Consider the following 23,155-nt stretch of genomic DNA (forward strand, 5'->3'; position numbering starts at 1 on the left):
TGAGGACTGGCCTGGTACTGGGATGCATTGGGGTCTTAAGCTGGGAGCTTGGGACCACAGGGACAACTCTGTTGTCTGAGCCACAGGTTCCAGTCTGGAGACTTGGTCTCTGAGTCTGGCATGGCACTGCAGCAGACTGGGAGCCTCGGCATGGGAGCTGGCCTAGGAACTGGGTTCACTGTTGCTGGCCTGGAGCTGGGGCTGGGGGGCCCCCTGGCACTGGGGCAAATCCGGACACTGGGTTCAGGTGCCTAGGGCTGTGGGGGCAGGCCTGGCACTGGTTCACAGGGCTGTGCCTGGTGCTGGGGTCTGCATTGAAGTTGGCTGCTCACATCAGTCCTCTTCCCCTAATGGGCAATTGTCGCTCCCCATGCTGGGCTTCCCAGACCTGTGGGAGCAGTGACGTGATAGGGGTAATGTGAAACTCTCCTTTCTACCCTCTTCGATGCATCTTTCCTTATTTCTGTGACCTACCCTGGTGCTTTAATCTCTCCTCTGGAATCATTAGCTCTTATAAAGGTATTTTTGTGTGTGGATACTTGTTCAAATTGATGTATGTGCTATAGCAGGAGCACTGGAAATTCCTATTCCACCGTCTTACTGGCATCCATGTAGCTGAATGATTCTTTTTTTTTTTCTGCTCTGCAAGTTGGGTTGCACCAACAATGAATATAATAGTCAAGTGCAGTGTAGGTCAGGCAGAGATAGAGTGAACAAGGAATTCTTCGGGATTATTTTAGTTCCAGTGTGTCCTGGATGCTGAGTTAAGAGCCAGAAGGCTTTCCGCAGGGCATGCTTGGTGGACTGACTCACTGAGTGATGGTGGCCTTATCCAAGGTCTAAAGGAAAATGGGACAAGGGCTCATGGAGAGAGGCTATGTCAAAGAGACCTGCAAGAATACTGACTGAGGAGGGAGAGGTCATCAGTCTCTGACAGAACCAAGGAGGAAGTTTTAAGAGTCACAAAAGGTAAATGCAGACACTAGCAGAGTGCACATGCCTCCAATGGCAGACAGTGCTTGTTACAAGTCGGAAGTTCCCCTTCTGTCCAACATCATAAAGTTGTTAAGGCCCTCGTCATGGACCAGGTGCAACTGGAGAGCTGTGGAGAAGGGGCGAAAACTAAAAGGCTGAGCAAACATCTCATGTAATATACAGTTGTACCTAGAAAAACTGTCTACACTATTGGGTCATATTATATCTGTAGTCAAACGGGACTAAACTGAATGCTTCAGCTCCTGCTACTTACTAGTGGGTGGCTAAAAGAGAGATGAAAGGAGTTTTGGAAAATGAAGAAAACATGAGGAAACTTGCTGTTCTGTTACAATGGGAATTATTTTCAGCTTTCAATATTAAGAATGATGCTTACTATTGGTTCCTAGAAGATACTTTTAAATAAATAAATGATGGCTACATTCTTCTGTTCCTAGCTTGTTTTGTGTGTTTATAGAAAATGGGAGTTGAAATTTAAAAAAAAATATTACTCACCTTCTCTTGTTTTTCTTTTATAAGTTTCTTTAGTGAGATAGGTCAATAAATTGCGTGATATCAAATCATCTTTATGTTCCCAAGGTAAAGACTTTTTCTAAATGTCAATCAACGTTCTCAATAGGTTAATTCAGTGTAACTTTTTTCATTTTCTTCCAGGAACTCCTCAAAATTGCCACTGGCTTACTTTCTTGATTTCCAATGCTGGCAGAAATTCATTTTTATTTTCATATATTTTTGCTCATTTCTAGAGATCTTCAGTAGAAATGAAGTTAGGTATATTTACAGAATCTACCATTTTGATCAGTATTCCATCTACTTTAGTATATAAATAACATTTTCCCCTTAAAATATTTAGTACAGAAGTTTTGGCATTCCAAGCAGCTGCACCAGAGTTATCATATAAGTAGCTGACATTTATTGGTGTGTTTTCTCTGCTCAAAATTTCTTCTCAGAGAACTCTGACCTTCTGCCTCCCCACCAACACAATATTTACTAACCCCAGCCTTTGCTAGGTAATTGTTCTAGGGGTAAATATCTGATCCCTTCTAACCCTCTTCCTCTTGAGAATTTCAATCAGGAATTGGTTTGTAGTTGTCTTTGGAGACAGGAGGTAAGGTAGACTCTCAGCGGCTGTTTTTGGGTCATGTATGCTGGAGAGCAAGCAGGACACGCTTCTCTGCAAAGTGAAGTCCTGCAGAGCAAGGGAGAAATGCCCCCACCCTCTTGGGATCCTTTTGTGTAAGGATAAACAGAGAACCATAAAGAATCAATCTGCCCTTACATATTCTGAGACAAGACCCACCTTCAGTCTTCCTCCTTTGCTCTGTTGCATAGAAATACCAAGTTTTTTCCCTCTTCTTTAAGATGACCCTCGTTAATAAGTGTTCTCCCTAAGGCAATACCCTAAGTAAAATCACCTTCATTGTTCAGTGCATTTTACCTTTCACACAAGAAAACAGAACAAATGCATAGAGAGGAGTGATTCTGCAAGTGATCTGGTGAAATCAGAGAGATAAAAAGCCTTAAGCCTCCTACCTGAACCTGAATTGTCACTTTAGATTGGGTTGGCCAAAAAGTTCATTCTGTTTTTAAGTACGAATAAAAGATCCATTTTCATTTTCACTGAATTTTACTGAACAACATATTCACTGTTTTGTTCCCCCTACCTTTCACCATCTTTCAGGAACTTCATAATTCCATCTTCTCAAAACTTTTTACCTTTTTGAGCAAAATACTGTCCCAGGTACATTTTGCAGTGTTCCAGGGAATTGAAATATTTTTCCATTAAGAGAATTGTGTAAGACTAAGATAAATGGAAACCCACAGGTGCGATGTCTGGTGTATATGGCGGATGAATCAGAACTTCCCAGCCATGCTGTAAGAGTTTTTGCCTGGTCATCAGAGAAACATGTGGTCTTGTTTGTGTTTATCAAATGTCTGCTCCATGTTCTGGATTAGGTTCACAGGCTACCAATTTATCAGAGTACAACTAAATACATAGAGATGAAAGAGGCTCATCAGTAGAACACATTTTATTGGGGGAAAAGGTTTCCATTTTTTAAGTTGTCTTTGTATTGCTATTTCTGGTCAGACAGACTATTGGGTCTGTCTCAGTGGGTCTCACTCTGGTGTACATCAAAATCGTTTGTGGAGCTCTGAAAAAAGCATGCACGGGCCCTATCTGGGAGCCTCTGAATTAGAATCTCCAGGGAGAAGCTTAAGTGCTTGTATTTTTTAAAAGCTCTGTAATTTATTCTGGCATTTATTATGTGGTCTTTATTTATTTTATTATGTGGCCTTTATTTTTTAATAAGCCATTTAAAAAAAAAAGAAACATGTGGTCTTGCGTTATTCTAATGGAAGATAATGCATTTTCTGTTGAGTAATTTCAGACGCTTTTTGTGGAATGCTGCTTTTGGTTGGTCTAATCGGGAGCAGTACTGGCTGGAATTGTTGGGTTTTTTCCGGAAGGAGCTCATAATAGAGGACTGCCTTCCAATCCCACCATATACACAGTGTCACCTTCTTTGGATGAAGACTGACCTTTGGTGTGTTTAGTGGTAGCTCATTTCAATTCCTCCACAATTTCTTCCATTCCACATTATTATAAAGTATCCTCTACCTGTAATAATTTGTTTTAAAAATGGAATGTTTTCATTATGTTTAAGTAGAGAATTGCATGCAGAAATATGGTCAAGAAGATTTTTTATTTTTCTTCTGCTTAACTTATGTGGAACCCAAACATCAAAGCAATTAACATAACCAAACTGGTGCAAATGATTTTCAATGCTTGATTTGGATATTTTGAGCATGTCGGCTGTCTCCTGCATGGTATAAGGCTGATTGTTCTCTACATCTCAAGTTGATCACTAACAAGGTCAACTGGTCTACCTGAGCATGGAGCATTGTCCACCGAGAAATCTTTGGCATGAAACTTTGCAAATCACTTTCAACACATTCCACCAGTCACAGCACCTTCTCCATACACTGCACAATTTTGTGTGTGTGTGTGGTTCAGTTGTGTTTTTACCTTTCTTGAAGTAACAAAGCATAATATGCTAAAAGTGTTGCTATTTTCTTCCATCTTCAATATTAAAATGGCTATGCAAAAATTCACCAATTTTGATGTTTTTTTAAATGCACACTTATATAACAGCTGTCACAATACAATCTAACAAAAATTGTTTTGAATGAAGTTAAAGACAACAAAGCACTACTAGAGCCATCTTACAGAAAAAAAACAAATGAATTTTAGGCCAACCCAGTATCTCTCAGCCTGATTTGTATGTCTGTTTACCTCATGAGATCAAGATAAATATAAGGCAAAGGACCCCCAAACACTTTGAAAACTTAGTACCACAGAAATATGAGTAAAAATCATTGGCATGAAAACTTGCTGAATTCTTTAGACCAACTTTTCCACTATAAGACAAGTAGAACCTTAATCTAATATATAACCAAGTTGGAATTTGGAGGGGGGGAGGGAATGATAAGGTCCTAGTTTTCTTGTTCAGCATTTAGCATAATGAGGTTTCAGTCACTGCATGGAGGTGTCCTTTCCATTGAAAAATGCCTGGCCCCACAAGTAAATGGCCCCACAGAGAGGACATTCCCAGCTGGATGCTATTCTGAAACTTTCCAGATGTTTTCAGTGCAAGGGAATTAAATATGGCTTTTGTATGACAATCACAAATCTGGGGCAGGTTCTGTCAGCAATTGCACTCCAGTCTGATTTCAACTGATGCAAACCATTAATCAATAAAATTAAAATGGGGCAAAAAAGCAAGTGATTGTCTGATTTAAAACTAGACATTTGTTGTTGTTAAATCCACAATTAATTTTTTCCTTTGCAGAATAGTTCCATTTTACTCTCTGTTAATGTCATAAGTAAATGGAGCAATTTATTTCCTGTAGTTTAAAATCTATGAACAATATTAGGCTTTCCTTGAGTTAAAAAAAAAAGAAAAGGAAAACCAAACAAAACCAAAAAACCCAAATTCAGGAACTTTCAGTGAGCAAATAGGATTTTATTTGTATGCAGTCTGGTCATCTGACTTTCAAAACAAGGAAATCAGATAGTTGGAGAAAAAAGGAGGCAATTATCAGTAGTAAAAATACATACAAATATTTCTATTATTATGTACTATAGGGCAATTTTTTAAATAAACAGGATTCATTTTGACTCTCATCCACTAACATTTACATACACCTATTTATTGAGTATAGGCTGCTTGGCAGGTGCTGCGTTATATGCTCAGAATATAAAAATGCATAAGATGTTTAGAGTATGTGAATTTCAGTACACAAATCCAGGAGGATAAGAACGGTGAATTTTTCATTTTGTTTGAAGCCATTTAATATCTCTCTTGAGGCTCACTCCTGCTGTGTTGGCAAGGAATTCAAACTCAGTATATCTGGGCTTTTTCCATCCTGTTTCCATAATGCCATGAGCAATTCCAAGACATCTATGATTAGGCATCGATCTGGAGAGAGTCCCCATTTATTAGGTATCTGTGACGATGACATATATCTGTTCCCTGTTTGCATGGTGCCTTTGGGCCCTTCTCACCCTGCATAGGAGGAAAAAAATCTCCTGAGGCTGGGGACTCAGGTGTCTCAGCGCTCAGCTTGGTCCTTGCTGCCAGGCATCCCTGGGGCCCTAGTTCTGTCACTGCCAGCTGCAGACCTCTCTCTCCCTTCCAGCCCAGAGGAACACCTTTTAGATTCTCGAGAAATCTCCATTCTTCTCTTGTTTCTTCTTAAGCACCTGCTTCCGCATGTACTTCCTACAAACTTCATAAGGTCTACTATAGAGCTCAGTTCTTGGAAACGAAAGCCAAGATAGCAGGCTACCTCTGCTTATGGGCCCAGCCACAGCTCTCTTGAGGCAATAATAATGAGTCTTCTCTTCCCCATACCTGTGTTTCCAATTTAGACCAGCATAGTGTTTTAAGAACTGTTGTAATTACTTTCTCTCTAATTTTAATTCTTTCTCCCCTTGCATTCTAAAGCATTCTGTACACAAGTTATTTTCCCCAAGAGTAGCTCTGATCTTGTGATCTCTGGTTCAAAAATCTTTCCTTGTTTTCTAATACCAATGAAATTAAATCTTCACATACCTCAGATATTTGAAATCTTCCATGTTAGTCTTAGAAGGACTGTTAAAACTTTCTCCTCCACTTGTCTCTATTTTTGTCCCTGTGCTACAGCTAAACTGCAAAAAAAAACAACATATATGCATCCCCCTATTCTATTTTGATTCATGATATTCCTTCTGCAGGAAAGGCCCCCCTTCCCTTCACACCAATTTCTATACAAGCAAATTCTGTCTTTCAAATACCAGAAGCCATGCTGAGTCCTTCATGAAGCTTTCTCCTATTCTCAGAGAATACGAGCTTTAAGAAAAAGAATAATGAAACCAAAAACTGAAATGAGTTTATGGCTGGTACCAAAAGAACAAAATAGAAGGTTAGTTTGGGAATAAAAGGAAACAGGTGAGATAAAGTCAGAATCCCATAATGGATATCAGGATGAGGGCAGGTGGGACCTGAGTGAAGAGTTAGAGGAGACTGAGTAGTAACTGACCCTGTAGAGGCCTGGGGTGGGGATGCTCCACCGGAGGGCCAGGCACTGCAGAAGGGATGTAACAAGTCTGTACTGTGGGTTGGCAGACGTCAGCACTCCTCCTAACTCCAGCCTTGGGCAATGCTGTTGTTCCTCCTGGTGGCAATGCCCCCTGGTGATTTACCTGAACTGCCCGTGTATTTTCATTGCATCTCCTTTATGACACTAAATTTAATAATAATATAAGGAAGTCATTATTTATCTCTCCTATCTCCACTACTGGATTAAAAACCCCTCAAAGGCAGGGCTCTCACCTCCTTCACTTTGGTGTCCCCCGTCTCACTGGGACAGTACCCTACACATCACTCCCAGACCCCCTGTTTTAAAAATGACAACATCAAGGCATAAATGTCCAGGATGGTGTCAAAACCATCCCAGCATTGACACAGCAGTCAATTCAAAGACTGGCGAGTCCCGTGCCACAAGCATGCCGCCTTACTTGGCAGTCTCTAGACAAAATGGTGATGTTCTGAAGTTACCAGATATAATTCATCAACACGGCACACGCTAACTGGACAGCAAGTTCCAATGTTTCTTCTTACAGTTCTGACAGTACCGTGACACTGCAGATAACTGAAGCCTGAGAGGTCCAACTCTGGGCATATTAACCAACACCTGCAGGTGTAAGAGGCCGGGGGCCAGACTCTCCATGCGACCTTGACGACCCCAACACTAGGGATGAATGCGGTCATTATACTTCCCATAGTAAATAAATGACGTGACTGGGAAAACAGAATCGCTGTAAAATACTGAAGCTGCTTTAAAAGTCTACCGCATTCTTCTTCAGTGAAGTGGAAAGCCCTTCTCCATCAGCTAGCCTGTGAGCAACTATGACTTACTTTATAAATGAGACGCTTGTGGTGAGTCTGGAGAGAAGCAACATGATGAGGGAAATCACTTTTGTTAGTTAAAAAAAAACATCTATTTTTAAATTGTTTGTTTTGTTTATCTGTTGGTAATTCCCCTCCCAATAACTGCACCCATTCACGTACAGAGGCCTGTGCTACATCGTTCAGGTACAACACTTTCATCAGCATTGCTTCTGCTCAAGGGTCCCCCTACGGAAGGCTTTGAGGCACACTTCTAGAAATTTCTCCTTCTTCGCATGGCAGCCTACCAGGCACTGAGATTTAAATTTACTTTCCTTCTGTTATCTTTTAGTAAAATCTTTCCTCCTTTTTGGGATAAAATGTTTTAATGTTTTTTAGACATCTTGGATCCATCCTAACAGGTTCCATAGGTCATTAGTACACCTGACTGAATTAATTAATGCTTTATTCTTTTAATATTGTCCTTTCTATCTTATAACCCTCCTTCCCTGAGAGCCTGGACTTAAAGGATGGTCCATTAAAGGACAGTAATACATTATTTGCCTCCCTATGTTCTCTTTGGCTCAATGCTATATTAATTGTGATACTCGAAGTGTTGCCAAATTCAGCAATACAAGCTTCACATGATTTGATATTTAACTTGCAGGAAAGGAGCCCAGATCTTTCTCTCCCTTTTTTCCTCCCTGGGTGTTTACTGAAATAGGAAGTGTCACAACCAGCTTGTCTGTTTACTTTCAGCCCATTGTTTTGGAAAGAATAAGGAGAAAACTGACTAGCATTCAGAAGCAGCAGTCAGAAAAAGCACACGTCTTTTTCCTCCTTATATATCAACTTGTTTAATCAGAGCATTTGTACTTTGATTTATTATTATTATTTCTCTCTATGGGAATTGATTTATAACGTTACCTAATCAGTGTTTCCAATTTTAATCTTGGAGCTGAGTAATAAATATGACATTAATTTCCATAAACCATATATATTTGAAAGCTTCATTTACATAGTGAGCAATTTAGGCCTATAAATTCTAATGTGTTTCTATTCCTTTTGGGTTACTGTTTGCATAACCTTTTTATAGCTCTGGCAAACCATAATGCTGCCCAATGTTGACAAATTTCTTGCTGTTGTCCAATGCATAAAAATGTGTTTTCAGTAACTCTCTTATACGCCTCAGTAATTTTTCTTTTTTTCTCACTCACCATGGAGGGTAATTCCCTTTTAGGAGCTGAAAAATTCTATTTCTGTTCTCTACCAATTTCAGCATCTTATTTGACAGTTTTCTCTATCCTAGTATATGGTTCTCATATATCTAGAACCAAGACAATCCCATTTATCCCAGGCGGAATGACTCAACTGTAAGAAAAGTACAGACTTAGCTGTAAGTAATGCCACCCTTGCCTCTAAGAGGTTGGTAGCATGAGTCTGAGAGTAATGGGGTACACTTGATATAAAACCTGAGCGTTTTTCAAGGTGATTTAAGGATGGATTGGAGATGTTAAAGTGGATAATCCTATGAGCAGCCTCTACTTGCATAAAGTTTCAAGTATTTTAACAAATTTGCTTTTTATTGACATCTACCTTGAGCCTAATTTGATAACATCTTAATTGTGGATAACACTTAGCTCTTAAGAGGTTTTAATGACTTTTGTGTGCATTATAACATTTACAATATTTTTATAAGTTGTTGCTATATTCAGGTTAAAGATAAGGAATCTAAGGGCCAGGGATTTTTAGTATTTTATCGTTATTGACACAAAGGGAATATTTATTGGGTTATCTGGAGTGTAGGAAGAACTGAAATATACACTGGTTCATGCACAGTCTTTAAGATCTTTAAGATCTTGAATAATCTTTAGGTCTTTAAGACCATAGTAAATGTTTCCCTGATTACCCAAGCCTTTAGAACCTGAGAGAGGATGGATGAATCACAGCCAAGACACAAGAGTGCTGGCTGATGACCGAAGTGTGCTCTCCTGTGACTCCATCCAAACGACCTTGCCTGAGTCTCATCCAGGTGGGCCATGAAACAAAATCATTAGCTGCTGTTTCACAAACAAGGTGAAGTAAATCAGGGGTCTCAGCTCAGTTCCTAAAAACAAGAGTCCATTTCACCTTCTGCCTGTTTTAGGCACTCTTGGTGGTCAAAGATTAATTGCTACATGAGAAGAGTGTTCACTGCTCTCCATGGAGTCAGATAGACTGATGCTGAAGAGATGTTGCTCCCGTTTGGTAGATAGGATCAGAGGTAATGCAGCTCAGAGGCAAAAAGGCTTACAGTGAGGATGCTAAGCTTCAGTTCTTCCCACAAAACCACCTTACCATACTGCTGCCTCATTGTTTCTCTGCATGAGCTGAAGGAGGAAAGCAGGGCACTTGAAGTCAGGCAGACCTGGGTAGCAGCCCTTGCTGCTCCACTTAGGCATTGAGCCTTAGGCATGTTGCCTTGACCTCTCTGAGCCTCAGCATGGAGAATTTCTAGGCAGCTAGTGTGTACTAGTTTTTCACTAGAGTATCACAAATTGCCACCCATTTAACAGCCATTTATTAGCTCACTGTTTCTGTACACCAGAAGTCCAGGCACAGGGTAGCTGGCATCTGTTCAGGTATTCACAGGCCTGAAACCAAGGTGTTGACCAGGACTTCGGCTTCTACCTGGCACTTAGGACCTTCTTCCAAGCTCAGACTGTGGGCAAAATTCATTTCCTTAGAGCTGTAACACTGAGGTCCTTGTTTTGCTACTAGCTTTTGGCCTGCAACTGCTCCCGGCAACTGAAAACTGAGGGCAGTTCCTCGCGATGGGTTCCCCGTGTGGTTCACAAGGTGGATGTTTGCAGTTTTCCAGGCCCGATGCAGCATTCCTCTCTGACTTCCTCTTTTGCCACTAGCCAGAGAAAAGTTTCAGCTTTTAACTGGTTTTTCTGTTTAGGTCATGCCCACCTGGATAATTTCCCTATTTTAAAGCCAACTATTGAATGTAACCTAATCTCAGGAGTAAAATCTATCATATTCACAGATGCAGCATTTTGCAGAGCATACATGTTACTGGAAGGATATCTTGGGGACACCTTCAAATGCAGCTTAATAAAGCAATACAATCTATGGGAAAATCACCCAGTTCCTGGTGAATACTTGGCATATAATAAATGGTAATTTTTTTTATAAAAGGGAGTTAAGACTTGATAGATTTTTAAAAGGTATGATGATTCTGTTAACTATTATATGTATGTTTCTCATTAAGAGAAAAATTCTATGTAAGTTACAGTTCTTTTTTTTATCAACCACACTGCCTAGCTCACCACCGAGTACATAATATGTGCTTAGTAAAGGTGTTTAAATGATATGGGCAATGTATGAGTGGTAAATCATCCATTCACACTAAGTAATTATCTTGATATTTTGTAGACCATCATTCAGAACTCTCTTGGGGCGTTCATATTCACACTCATAGTTTTAACCAATATTCATTTAGCAACAACTTACACATTTTTATTTACACTCTAGCCCACTGTCAGCTCTGGGACCTCTATCTACACCTGCATTCTCGTCACTTCCAATTGTGTGTTACCTACACATCCCAAATTAAACATGTCACGTATGGAACTGCACCCCCTAAAATCAGGTTCTTTTTTTATAACTTCTATCTCAATATTATATTCTCCTCAGCTTCCAAAGCCGGAAACCTGAGAGTCATTCTTTTTAGACTCTCCTTTTTTACCCAATTGGGCGAATCATGTCAAATCTATCTCCTGAATACTTTAATTATTTCTCTTTTCTTTGTCTGCACTAGCCCTTATCATTTTCTACCCGGCTACTGCAATTGTGTATTCCTAATCAGGCTTCCTGTTCTCAGGTTCCCCAGTCCATCTGCACTCCATTGTCCAAGTTATTTTTCAAAAGTATACATATAATTCTGACTTTTCAATTTTCAATTACCCTCAATTGATGCTAAGAAGAAAAATCTGGCCATCCAGCTTTTAGTGTCTCTATTCAGTTATATACAAATTTCCATATAACAGGAAAAGGCATCTTTAAAAAAATGTTGAGGCATAATTTAAATATGATAAAACACAGATATTGAACATTACATTTATGAACACAGGTATACATTTTGATGAGCTTTGAAAATATATAGGTATAGATGTATATACACATTTGTGACACCACCATGCAATTAAGACATAAAACATCAAAGCTATCTTTAAGAAATGACATTACATTACTTGTCATAAATCTCAAAAACATCTCATCACAGAATGAAATTCAATGTTCTTTCTTACCTGTGTAATTACATAGGTGTGCCCGTCTCTCCCACCTTCCCTCTCAGCAGCCAGCCCCTCACACACATAGCTCATGTCTTATTGTTTTTCCTCGTTGTCTCAAATATTACAAGCTCATCCCTGCCTCGCTTAGAGCATTCTTATGGTTTTCCCCCTCACTTCCTTCCCATCTGTTCAAATGCCACTTCCTTAGAGCTCAATCAACCCTTGTTTAAAAGGCTTGTGCTTTGGCCCTGGCCAGTGTGTCTTAGTTGGTTGGAGCATCGTCCCATGGACCAAAAGGTTGTGGGTTCAATCCCCGGTGGGGGCACGTAGGAGAAGGCAACCAATCAATGTTGCTCTCTCACATGGATGTTTCTCTCTCTCTCTCTCTCTCTCTCTAAAGAACAAATAAATAAATAATTGACTTGTGCTTTGGGGAATGTTCTTGATCACCCTTTTTAAAAAGCACCTAAATCTCAGATCTTCTCTCTACAAGTATCACTATCTGATACAATTTGTGTGTTTATGTGTTCCCAATGGAATGTAAGAGGACTTTGAATGCCTAATTTCCTGTCATATTCCCAATGTTACAAAATGTGTCAAAGAATATGTTCTTAATAAATATTTGTGAAAGGTGGGGGTAAAATATAAACTCTATAGCATGACATGAAATCTGTCATTATCTGGGACTTCCCTTATTTTTTTAACGTATATTTTCCCCTTCCCATAAGCCCTAAGCTACAGTCAGTTTCCACTACTTGCAGTTCCCTGAAGGCAGAAAGACGCCAGATTTCCCTTTGCTGCTGAGCACGTGTTCTCACAGTTCCTGGAATGTCGGCATCCTTTGTCTGCCTTTCAAATGCTCACACCTTCTCAGCTTGAGTCTCTTCCTCTGTGACCATCTCCCTGACTCCTTCAACACACTTTGATCTCCCTGCTCTATGCTGCCTCCTCACATAACTCGGAGCTAGAATAGCTCCTAGAATGTCCAGTGAACATTCACGTTTCAGCAGTGTTTTTGTGCCTGTATTCGAGCTCTTAGAGGATTTGCATGTCTCTTTATCTTTGCATCACCAGTACTTACCCAGCTTATTGTACAACTTGAGCTCAATAAATGTTTTGTTAAAAGAAGATAACAGAAAACAAAAGACAAGCAAAAGAGGCAAGAGGTAGGTAAGAAGCAGAAGAAAAGGGAAAATTTAGGAAATAAAACCAAAATAGATATTTAGTTAATGAAACATGAAGATCTGAATTTAGTCTCTCCAATATAGAGTCAAAAGACTCAGCAAAATAATCTATAGCTAATTAATGCCTATTCTCAGTTATGAAATCTAGGCCTTGTTTGCATTTAGAATTTCAAAATTCTTTTTTTTTGGTGCGTGTGTGTGTTTCTGAAGGGAAAGCAAAAGATTGTACAGGAGGCACATTAGGTCGTGGTTTGCAAATAACCCCATACCAGTTTGAAATGCTAGACAGCAGTGACACACATCTGTGTGACTTTCGTACACACACAACCAGCTCCCCAGTGTTGCATGTAAGTGATGGGAAACACACCAGAGAGTCAAATGTGAAAACAATCTGTTTATGTAGGAAACCCAGTAAAACCTCTGATTTCCCCTCATTTCAATTTGGTTCCTCCTTTGATCGATGTTTACTTTTGAAATTGTACAAACTAAGAAGAGTAGAGAGAAAGCTTAAGGGATAGTTGTATTTATCTTTTTTTTAAAGTTTCTATATTTTATGATGCTTTGACACCTTGGTATCTTGCTGACTGGGAAAGACTGCCCCTCCCCGGGCTCGCTGATTCCGAAAACCAAAATGGCTCTCCAGTGAGCACACCTTTCATAAGCACCCCGACCAATCTAAATCCCCAGCCCAACCACGTCTTCATGGAGCTCTCACACACTACAGCCTCAATATTTCCCCTACCCTAAATCCCCCAGAGTCTGTACCAGACACCTGGAGACCAGCCCTGTAGCCCAAGCCTGGTGAAGCTTTTAATCTGTCTAATCCTAACCTTGCCTACCCTACCTCGCCCATTCCTTCTCAAGGACGTATGCTGCATGCCCCTTTCCCCCAAGTGCCTGTATCAGTAAGCATACCAGAAAAATTAAAAATTGCCTGTAATATTTGTCACACTAGAATGCAAGGAGCTACGAGAAAAAGAAGCGGAGGGATTCCCTGGCACACTGCAGTATATGTTCGCATCGTTCTCTGGACAAAATCCATTTAACTTGTTCTCAGCCGTCGTGGTTGTTTTTCTGAATCATAAAATTCCCATTATGAAATAAATCCTGACAGCAACTTGATTAGTATGATCATAAATCTTAACAGCAGCACGCATGCCTTAAACCGCATTTTTTAGGGCACAATTACAGATTCTATTGTTTCCCTTACCTACTGAAGTAATTAGATATTATTTCAAGGCACTGCCAATTGTTGGCAATGCTTTTTAATGCATATAAAATAATCATTGGTTTAAAGCCATTGGAACAAGGGTTTGAGAATTCAATGACAATATATTAACATTAATTTTATTGATTAATTTTGGATTCAATTAAAAAGAAACCAAATTATTCAGTCTTTACTTATAAAGTTATATGCTTTATATATAACCTTTGAGTCCTTACATGTATGGGCTCATCTTTATATAGATAACTAGTTAGTTACATTAGTTGGATATGTTTTTAAAGGTAGCTTTGTATTCTAAAGTAAAAGCCTTGTAATAAAGACTTTTCTTGGATCACATTTACATAAATTTCATAAAGTAAAATGAATATTCATCAATAGCATGCTGTCAAATGGGCTGTTGCTACAGGATGCCGTATGGGCATTAGCGCAAAGATGGAGGTTTGTAATTCAGGGTTTTGTGACTGGTTTAGTCATATTTCTGAAGGTAAGGAGTTTCCAGCTGATAACGAGACACAGACCGTATCAGTGCTCAGAATTTCCAATCACAATGAAACCTACCTGCACAGACCAACTTTGTTCCTGGATTTCAGATTTGCTATTGTTTGATTGTGAGTGAACTTGGGTCCATCGCTTGACCTATATAATCCTTAATTTCATAATCTGTAAAGGGAGAGGTTAAAATGAATGATCGGTAATATCTTTTCAACTGCTAACCTAGCAAAAATATAGAATTAAAGAACTGTATAACATAAATATATGGATTGCACATATAAATGGAGATAGAGAAGATAACATTATCATTCACTATGTTCTTTACACACATTCATTCATTGTCTCATTCATTCAGTCCCTCATTATTTAGCAAACACTTGTTAGGTATATATTAGATATGCAAGAAAAATAGCCTGAGTTGCTTGCTTCAAGGGTGACCTCTCTCTACCTCCCTGTCAGAGGTTCATCAAAGAATACCATTTTAATCTTTTTTATGGCCAGATTACTTGCTATGAATTCTAGCTAATAAGATAATACATACATCATAAATTGTTGAATAACTGGTGATATTGGTGAGATTAGGAAAGTCATTAGATAACATTAAAAATTATCTTCAGTTCTTGTTCAACTTAATTGTCTTGTGAAGTACAACCATGAGAACTAAAGAGTAAACATGTTTTGAAATTTGTTTTTATGTAGAATTGTTTTTATTATAAATGCAGCTGAATAATTGGATGGGATTCCAAGTTAAGTGATCAAATCTTTTATTTCAGTTTCAAAAATAGGCTGGATTGTCAATGGTCTTAAATAACATGAAATGGAGCTGACTTTCATAGGTCTCTCAATAACACGCACACCACAATCCAGAATCGGTTCAAAGACACAACCCTCTAACCAATAAATAGGACTAGGAAGGAAGACTAAAATGAGTTTTATTTATGCACCACAAACACAGAACCTCAGAAACTCCATTCACATTCTCCTTGAAGAGAGAACCCTTAGAGATTAAACGTCAAAGCTGAAATAACATGACACTAACCCTCTTGCTTGTCCATTCTTTTTGGACTCATTCACCTGTAACATTCCTTGGTTGTTGGACACACACACACCAGAAAGCAAGATGCAAATCGAGCAGAGTGGTGCACTGTTGACCATTAACAGATGACAAAGGCCTGCAGCTGAATGCCTAGTGGAGAGAAGTCTAAGCTAACTGACTAAATACCCAATGTGCTCCAAAATCCTGATTATCAGAACAAGAGCTAGAATAGCTAATACACAAGCAGGGTCAATTTACCCTAATTAGTTCAGAGTCAGGCTACAAAAGACTTAATTAGCAGTTATTAGGTGCTGCTCAGAGAAGGAGCATAAATAATGGTTGGTAGCAAGCTGTGCTTAAAAGTCTCCTGGCTGAGTGACACACACGCACACACACACACACATACACAGAGTGAAATCAATCTTCCTCCATTGGATTAAATCTAAAATGACAATACGGCTCTTGACTTAAATTCCATTTATTCGTAATGGATCATTGATTTAATTATTTTTGTTTCTGGATTAGTCAGATGCTTCAGGAGAAAAGTTTGAAATTGTGATGGTTACACTCTACTACAAAGAGAGCATCAGCTGTTGGAATAGTAATTGGCTCACAGTGTTCAGAAGAACAGATAAAAGGATTTCCCTAAACATTTCAAAAGTCAGCCTTTGGAGGGTCCCACATTGAGGAGGACCAGGGAGGAAAGGCTGATATACAAAGAGGGCAGGGAAACTGAATGATGATGAACTTAAATACAAGCTGGTGACTGGGGACAACTCTGATTGGTCCAAGCCTGAATCCTGGCTGCTCGTGAATTGGGTTCCCTTCAGTTCAGCACAAATCCCCTTCCCTTTTCTTGCCCCATTTATTCACCAACATGTTTCTCATCGATGCTGAAGTTTGAGCCCCCTTTTACTTCACAGGAAAATAATTTTTACCAGAAAGACACAATGATCAAATTAAGCCAAAAATAACAGGTCTCTCTTGCCCTCTCTTTGACACATTTTTTTAGAATAATTATGACCTTCAGAGAGGTAAAAATAACATTACTCTTAAGTTTTATAGTATCCTGCACAAAATAGGAGTGTGGCTAGAAATTTGTTTTAGAACATTACAGAGTTCTTATGTTGTAATGCATACTTGATTATATGTATTTAACATAACTATAAATGTTATCACTCATAAAACTAGTCAGCATTGTCATACATTATTTCATAGAAGCATACTGTCTGTAAAAAAGCTGTCTTTGGAGAGTCTACTTGAATCAACCATTAATTTCATATAATAACTGGCTTCCTCTTTTAAAAAAATGCCAAAGGACCACTTACGAAGAATGGAGGTGTATTAGTTTTCCATTTGTGTTTATTATTAGGTAACAAATCACCACACACTTAGCACCTTAAACAATACTCATTTACTAGCTCACAGTTGTATAGGTCAGATGCCCAGGCTCACTTGTCTGGGCTCTTAAAAGGTCAAAATCAAGATCAGGCTGGGTTTTTATATAAGAACCGGGGAAGAATCTTTTCCTAAGATCATCCAGGTTGTTTTCACAGTCGGGTTTCCTGTGGCTGTGGGTCTGGGGTCCTAGTTTCTGGTGGTTAGTTAAGCAAAGGCTGTTCATTGCTCCCCAAAGTCCCCACATTCCTTCTTACATGGCCCCCACTACCCAGTGCAGTAATGGTACACCAAGTCCTTCTCACACACTGACTATCTCTGACTTCTCCTTAAGCTCTCAGCCAAAAAAAACCTCACTGCTTTTAAATCCTGTGTGAGTAGATTGGGCCCACTTAGATAAACTCAAAGTGAACTGATTAGTAACCTTCATAACCTCTTAAAATTCCTTTTGTAGCATAACATAATCAAGGTACAATACCTCATCATATTCATAGTTTTAGGGATTAGGGATGGACCTAATCTACACCTAGGACCCTGTTGGGGGCAGAGGGTGGCAAGGGAGGCCTGAAGCAGTGGGACAGCAGGTGGCTGAGCCCATCTCCTAGAGATACGGGGGGCACTCAGAGGGGGCAATATACATGGGCTGGGACTCTGAACCTCCAGTTCATGCTCCATTGTGCCATTGGATTTCTATTAGAAAACAGAGATCAAAGATGCAAAGATCAAAGATTATAAAGAATTTTAAGATGGTGACTATAGAATATTAAAGACCAGTGAGGGTCTCCCTTCTGAGTGCAAGAGTCTGTGGATTGTGCTCATCACCCATAAAACTGTCCTTGGAAATAAGTATTATGTGAGTGTTTGCTATTATTTTTTATAGTGATAACAGTACTATTTTGTGGATATCGGTCACTTAGTAGACAATGCTTATTTGTTTCAAAATACCGGTCTCATTCTTATTTTGCACAAATATACTTAAGAAATGGGGCCTGATACAATTGAGGCTGTTCCAAGGGGTTGTCTATAAGAACTCCAAACCTTTGACTTGAGGTATTTATTCTCATGGTGGAAGTGCTATTGACATTTTACAAGGAATATGCAAAATTACCTTCTTTTCTCACTTTTTCTGTTGTTCTAGGTATTGTCTTAACTCCCAAGCTGGAAATCTGGCTTGTTTCACCATCACTGAAGTTAATTAAAAATAAATCAAATTGAACTTATATTCACTTTAAGTATTTCTTCTTTTTGGCTTATCACACAATTCAATTCAAATTCTATTCTATTACAGAATAAGTTATGAGAATTGCACATAGTTTTTCCCTTTTTTCTTCCTTTTCTGTCAAAGCTACTATAGATGGTACAAGCTTAATCCCAAGGAAACTAATAAAGTGAATTGTTCACACAATTACATATTATTTTCCTGTTTTGTACAATGCTCTCTGGGTGCCTAATACTTGATGATTGATCGATGAAGCCAGAGTCCTGTCTGATTTTGAGCTTTGACTATTCAACCACCTCTAAATTTTTGACAAGGTTGTTTAAAGAGTAGTGTGATTGAATTATAAGACCTCTCAAAAATGACAACATATGGTTTGTTCTGTGTGAGAAAAACAACTCTCATCACTACAAAAAGAAAAAAAGAAAAAAAATGCAACAAGATTTTTAAGAGTGTTGAGCTGAGGCAAAGATGATGCATTCTGGAGAGAAATGGATCTGGCTGGGCTCTTGGCTAATATAAAACAATGAATCAAAGTGTAGCTGTGACAGCAGACAATGGGTCTAATTATCTCCTGAGGGAGGCATTATAAGGTCTGGACTCCAGCTGTCAAGCAGCTGTAAACTTCTCCTGTCTAGCATTTGCATTTTTAGAGTGCAACAGCAGAACTCAGTTTCACCAAAAGACCAGAGAGTGTTGATGCAGAGCCAAGCCAATGGTACTCTTTAGGTGCTAGACTTGCCTAAACAAATCTGGTAACTGTTCCAGATACGTGGCTCTGCTCTAAGACATCAAATACTCATAGTGATACCTTTGAGAGTTCCAAACAGTAAGCAGGTTCTGATTCTAATACTTGTGAGACAGTCGATCAACAGCATTGAATTTAATTCTACTAACATTTATAGAGCATTGTATATGGGGAAAGCATTATGCCAAGTGGACAGCTTCATTTGGCAGTTAATAGTTGGATTTTTCCTCTTGTGTTACCTGGGACAAGGGGCCTAATCTCTCTAAGCAAAGAGGTTCTCATGTACATCATGGTAAGAATAACTACCTAGATTATGGTTGTCTTGTAGATAGTAGTTTTCTGTTTCCCTGGAAGCAGACCCCAAAATTAGGATTGGATACAAATAGTTTAACAGCAAGGTTATCTCAGAAATGAGAGAGCAAGAGAGGGAGGGAAGAGAAGGTAACCAATGAAGGATCAGCTAAGAAGCAAGTTGTCACTGTTACACCTGGAGCAAGGACTCACTTAAAGTATGGCTCATGGTTGGCAAGCATCTGCATCATCTGGGCAATGATTAGTTAGAAATGAAGATTCTCTCCAGGTCTGGTCCCACTCCAGACCTACTGAATCAGAAAACCTGCATGTGGGCCCATCAATCTGGTCTAAAGACCCTGCAGATAATTTTGTTGCTCATTCAACTTTGAGAATTGATGAGCTAGGAAACTTTGGGAGCATGTGCAGAACACCCTTCCAAGAGTTACTCAATCAAGGGGGAAAAAGTAGCTGGGATATTTATATACCAACTCTTGTCAGTCATTACTGAAGACTCTTGGAGAGACAGTGTTGGAAATAAACATTAATTCTCCAGCACTTTCACCTACCGTGCCTTTTGGCATAGCAGATTTCAGAGTAATTTCTTGGCAAAAAGATGTTGGTCCTGGCATCAGGAAGTCCTGGGAGCATCACAATTTCCAGGCTCAAGGACACAAACAGCTACAGCTGGTGTCTTAAAGATTGAGATAATGAGCTAAAGGGCATAATGTAGTGCCTATCACAATAATCCATTATATATAAAACTTAAGAGCAATACAAAGGTTAACAAGCTATAATCCTGCCTTCAGAGAGTAGATAGTTTACAATGAGAGCTAGGATGCTGATGCATAAGTAGAATCCAAGGCAGGATGCAATAAAGACCACAGGTAATGGAGAAGTGCAAGAAGGAAGAGGGCATATCTGACTTGAGGAGGAAGGAAGATGCTCGTGAATCAGTGGCATCTGAGATGGGAGGGGTAGGCTTTTTGGCAGGATGAGATGAAACAAGAGAGGTGATTGAACTGTGGGGCAGGACGCAGGTCGCTGTGTCACCTGCTAATCATCACTAGAACTTGAGTGTCTGTTGTATCTGGATGTCTGAACCGCAAGTATTCATTAAAAGAAAATGGAAACAACTTCCATGGCTAACAAATTTGAAATGTAAGGATGCTGAAGGTTAGTATTTCTTTGCTACTTTACATCTCCAATAGCCTCACTAGCGATTTTCTGACAAAGAATTAAGGCTTCATGGTTTGAAAAGCACAGAAAGATGTTTCAGGCAGCTGCACAGATGTGCTGCTTTCCTGGGACTTGTATGGAAATGAGAAAGTGCTGACTTAATTTTTTTCAGCAGCATTATTACCATTATAACATAACTTATATAGTCTTAGGCAGAGCTGTCAATATGTGCTGTGAGAATTTTGTACATATAAGTTCAAAAATCGCTTCTGAGGATTCTGAGGAGGAGGGTGGAATGAAGAGAGGAAATAGGTTGAGTAGAATGAATATAGAATTCCATATTTTTGTAGATTTTGTTACTTGGATTCCAGATCTCGCTGCAAAATGCATCCCTTTACTCTACTTATCCTACTTTGGAATAGATATTTGTCCAAAAAAGATGTACAGGAGTTGGCAAAAGTCGGTATATATCCATGAGAAAGAAGGAAATCTTGCCATTTGCATCAACATGGGTAAACCTTGAGGGTATTGTCCTAAGTAAAATATGTGAGACAGAGAAAGACATACACAGTATGTTCTCATGGACATGTGTAAGCTAAAAACACCCCTAAGTCATAGAAACTGAGAATAGAATGGTGGTTCCCAAGGGCTGGGGGCTGGGGGAAACAAAGAGATGTTGGTCAGAAGGTATAAACTTTCCGTTATAAATTAATAAGTTCTGGGGACCTAATGTGCAACATGGTGAGTATAGTCAATAATATTTTACTATATACTTCAAAGTTGCTAAGAGAGTAGATCTTAAATGTATTCACCATAAAAAAGAAATGGTAATTATGCCACATAATAAAGGTGGTAACATTTAGAGGTGTTAGCTAATTCTATGATGGTAATCATTTACAATATATGAGTGTATCAAATCAGTATATTGTACACCTTAAACTGACACAATGTTATATGTCAATTTTAGCCCAATAAAACTTGAAAAAAATAATCTTTGCCTGTAAATACATTATAATTTAGTTGTATATGGGATAAAGCTAGCATATGTACCATGTGATAAATGGTAAGTGGTATATAAAGGTATGTATTTAGTCCACTATATATCAGAGAAGGAGGGAGGTAAGGAAACAAGAATTTTAATATAAAAGATGGTTTTTGCAGGGTCAGGAATTTGACAAACACTAAGCTGCAGTGTGCTAACTAGACGGTTTACCAGCTGTCACAGAGAAAGCCCCAGTGTGGAAGGTGTGTATCTAACTGGCTCCATGAGCACATGGTCGCATGAGAACCGGATGCTGCTTTATGAGACGAAAGTCCACAGGTTTATGGAAGCAGTACCGGTCAACATTTAGTCACTTTTCTTAGGCTGTATAAGAAGCTGATCTCCTTAATGCACAGTATAACTCAAGTTATAAAATTTTTAACAGGATACAAATTTTATCCTTCTTTCTTTCATGGACACTCATGAAAATATTCCCTGTGCTGTTAATGAAATTTCTAACTCAACTGAACTATGCAATATGCAACACTGCCTGCCATGCAAATTTAGTTTTCATACTTACAGTAAGAGCACTTACAGTTCACGGTTAAGCAACACAAAGGTGCTCCTAAAGCTAGCAAGGGGAAATAACTTATGCACAGACCTGCCCCTTCTCCCTTAGCTTATTGTAATATATTTAGACACTATGACATGTGTTCCAATTATTCCGATATATGGGAGAATTTTAAACCTTGACCTATTGTTATAGTTATGTATCTCTATATAACAAACTATTCCAAACTATAGTGACTTAAAACAAGATTTATCATACAGATTTGTGAATGATGGAGCCCACATGGGCTATTCTTGCCTGAGGTCACTCACAGAATTGCAGTCAGATGATCGATGGAGACCAACTGAAAGGCTCAGATGAGCTGGATGTCCATGATGGCTTCTTTTTTTTGAATTTTTACAGGAGTTTAGTTGAGCCAAACTGATGACATATGCCAGGAAACAAGGTCTCAAATGCTCCCCATGAGAGCTTCCTAGCTCAGGTCTTGGGCTTCAACCTGGGAAGCTCAGGGAAGCTGAGAATGACTGGGCATTGCTGTCTATCCATAGAGCCTCTTCATTTGGCTAGATAGTTTCAACTTTCTTATAGCATGGAGGCCTCCATTTAGAATTCTTACATGGTGCCTAATTTTCCCTTGAACACATAATCCAAGAGACCAGTGCAGAAACTGCATGGCTTTTAATGATCTAGTCTTGAAATTAATACAATGTCACTACACAGGACATGATTCCTGGGAAGCACTATTCATTGGAGAATCCTTCTTTGAAGACCGCCAATGACCACCTTTGTCAGGTATGTCTCACTGATATATGATGAAGCCTGGTTTTGGGATACTCTTCATACCCAAATCAGAGAGTCAAAAAGAATTAAAAGTCCACTTTCAAAAAAAGTATCTATAATAATCATTTAAAATTTACATCAGAGCTTAATTTAACAGATTATTTTGATTATTAATTATCTGCTATGTGCCAGAGACCGTGCTGGACACTGGTGAATTCTGCTGAATAAATGAGGTAAATCCATAAGGAAATTAAAGCTCAGGAGACTTGAATGTCAGCAAGATTGGCTTCTCCAAAGGCAGCAGCATCAGGTGTCCATACAATTCCAGGGCCCTGGGAACACTTGCTGA

General features: G+C 39.0%; 1 long non-coding RNA gene across 3 annotated transcripts in view; it reads right to left on the reverse strand.

Annotated features, from left to right (window-relative positions):
• Window positions 1-23,155, reverse strand: part of LOC123479976 (uncharacterized) — a 77,876-nt gene that overhangs the window by 14,310 nt on the left and 40,411 nt on the right. For 2 of the 3 annotated variants that reach the window (XR_006655816.3, XR_008425920.2), the window contains 2 exons: window positions 14,672-14,773; window positions 5,013-5,561 (listed from right to left, as the gene is read on the reverse strand). This is a non-coding gene — a long non-coding RNA (uncharacterized lncRNA). Of the gene's footprint in view, window positions 1-5,012; window positions 5,562-14,671; window positions 14,774-23,155 lie in introns of those variants that run through there. The other variant, XR_008425919.2, reaches the window with a different exon arrangement.

The sequence above is a fragment of the Desmodus rotundus genome, chromosome 13 (genome assembly GCF_022682495.2).
Source record: "Desmodus rotundus isolate HL8 chromosome 13, HLdesRot8A.1, whole genome shotgun sequence".
In the NCBI taxonomy this organism is placed as follows: Eukaryota; Metazoa; Chordata; class Mammalia; order Chiroptera; family Phyllostomidae; genus Desmodus; species Desmodus rotundus.